A 2,857-nucleotide genomic window follows, 5' to 3' on the forward strand; every position below is an offset into this window, starting at 1 on the left:
CCACCTTGATCTTGGATTTTCAGCCTCCAGAACAATAGATTTCTGCTGTTTAAGAGCCGCCCAGGCCTATGATATTTTGTTATAGCTGCCAGAACAGACTAAGCAAGCAAGAAAGAAGCCACTGAGTCCTTTTATAACCTAACCTCAAGGATGACATCCCATCACTTTTGCTATGTTCTATTTGTTAGAGGTAAATCACTAGGTTTGGCCCACACTCAGGGGGTGGGAAGTACTGGGAATCATCCTAGAACCTGCCTTCCTCACAGGAATACCACTGAAGGCAGTGTTTTGTAAACTAATCCTGGTGAAGGACCAGCTTGCTTTTTTCCCCAATCTTTGGAGGTCAGTACTTTTGTAAAATAAAAATTCATTTCTAAAAACATAACAATGGCATAAAAAAGCAAACCCACTGATCATGTGTTGGATGTCACACAATGTCAAATTGCTGTAAAAATTTCTGAACACTCTCAATTCTATTACCTACCTCATTTGAACCAGAAACAGTTTGTGGGTTGACACCAGTCTTGGACCATTCTTTGAGCAGCACTGACTTAAGGACTTCAACAAATGTAGGTGACTTTTCAAGGCTTTTACAAGACAATGGTTTGCACTTTTTACCTGGCTATTCCTGGAGGGAGAGATTTTAGAAATTTTTAAACACCTAAGAAGTCATTCTTTCTAAATGCACCACTCTCTGCAAACCTAAAATTGGGATCTCTTGTGATTAAAGTCAAGAGTGTATGGGATTGATTCTGAGTCTCCTGTTTAAGATTTTACTGCAGAGTCCTTTATGTGCTCTCCTGTTCACCAATCTGTAAGCAAGAATTAAGACACTTTTGAATGAAGCAGTCTGACAAATATGATTGTCTAAGCACGTTTTTAAAGATGAGGGGTCAACCCCCTTCTCAATTAATGTTACAAAGGAAGTTTGAATGTCCTTCCTGATGCTAGTCTATTATTCAGATCCCTCAAAACACTTCTCAAGTCTAAATTCCTCAATTCAACTGAAAAAAATATATTTTGAGCACCAACTCTGTGTGCAAGATTCTGGAAGATATGACCTTGAAGAAAGCACCATCTCTGTTCTCACTTGGTATATAACACTCCCTTTAGGGTAATGTACATCTCAATATTTTGGCATGTGAGTACATTCTTTCTCTTGTTTCTGAATATGTCAAACATCTCTATCTAATCTCTCAGCATCAGGCAATTTAGTAGGTGCTTGGTAAAAACCTGAGTTCAGTGGACATGAACTGAACCCAGAACCTGAATCCCCTGTCCAGGGACTAAGTGCTGTGAACAAGGCTTTGGTCCCAAACCTCACTAATCTGGCGAGTATCTCTCTTCTAGCCTCTTTGTCACCCCCCTAACCCATCCTTCAGGGCTTAAAGCAGAAGCAACTTTAAGAAGCCTGCTTCTGCCCCCCTGGCTCTCAGTGGGAAAAATGAAATCTCATGTGAACTTTTCACACTAGGCCCAGAAGAGAGAACCAGGTAGAGAAAGGGACCTTTAAAAACAAGTCTTTCTTGCTCAACTCCTTACACAACTGCTAACCCTCAGTTGGTCATCTCCTCCTTCTCCCTCCCCGATCTGAGGAAGGGAGTGAGGGTTATAGTAAAAGCTACATTTGCAAGGCCCAGTACTGAGTACCATGTAGGCACAGAAGTGAGCCAAACAGGTTTCTGCCCCCCTTAAGAATTTACAATGGGCAAATGAAACCAATCCTCAACTACAAAACAAAGTGGAATGTGCCAAGTGTTGTAATGTTGGCATATGGAGAAAGCACTGTGGGAGAACAGATCGGGGAAGAGATTAATTCCAAATGGTGAAAACTCAGAGGATATATCTTTGGGGTTAAGCTTTGGAGGATGGTAACATAAATAATGGGTAACATTCAAAAAACACTTCCTATACCAAGTGCTGTGGTTGGTGGTTTAGATGCATCTCATTTGGGGTTCACAACAGGTCTGCTGGGGATGTGCTATTATCAGTCCCACTTTACAGTGAGGAAACTGAGGCACAGACAGAGTAATTTGTCCAAGGTCCAGGGTCGTAGTAGGTGGAGTGGAGGAGGATCTGAACTCAAACAGGGTAATTCTAGAGCTGCTGCTCTTAACGCTTACTTAACAAGCAAAGGAGACCAGAAGGGAAGGCCTGGCAGTGCGCAGGGAGTGTCCAGGGAACAGTGAGGGGTTGTGATGTTGGAGCACAAGACCTGGAGGGCTGAGGTGTGGGGTGTGTGTGAGGAGGAACAAGGGTTTAGGTGGAGTGTTGTTTGATCTCAACGGCAGCTGTGGAATCTATATGTCAAACTCTGGGCTTTACATAGAATATTTCATCTGACTTAACCACATCCCTAATGGACAGGCACTATTATCCCCATTTTACAGATAAGAGAACTGAGGTACAGAGAAGTTAAGTAACTTACTCAAGGTTATACGACTGGCTGATCGTGGGGCTGGGATATGAAATCAAGGGTCGGACTCCCGAACTCACTGTGCCAGCCAGTGTTCTCACTTGGCGGTAACCTTTTGCATGCTGCCCAGTGCCTCTACTTTTCCCCCAGTCTACACATCCTGTCCCTTCCCACCCACCTTTACTCCTGACCCCACCCCGCACATTCAGCTACAGTCGCCCAGCCCACGAGCACCGAATCGGGACCACCTTGGGCCCAGAACAACCCCCTGTTCCCAGAAAGCTTTGCGTTTCCCCCGAATAAAGAGCTTTTGAGCCGGGGAGCCCCGCCCCCTGCGGGCTCCTCCCACGGCCGCGAGCCCGGGACGGCTGTGGGCGTGTCCCCGGCGGCGGCGCCCGCGGCTCGGGGCGGGGCCTAGCTGGGGGGCGGGGCCTGGTCAGG

The sequence above is a fragment of the Mirounga leonina genome, unplaced genomic scaffold, assembly GCF_011800145.1.
Source record: "Mirounga leonina isolate KUSES-001 unplaced genomic scaffold, KU_Mleo_1.0 Mir_174, whole genome shotgun sequence".
NCBI classification, from domain to species: domain Eukaryota; kingdom Metazoa; phylum Chordata; class Mammalia; order Carnivora; family Phocidae; genus Mirounga; species Mirounga leonina.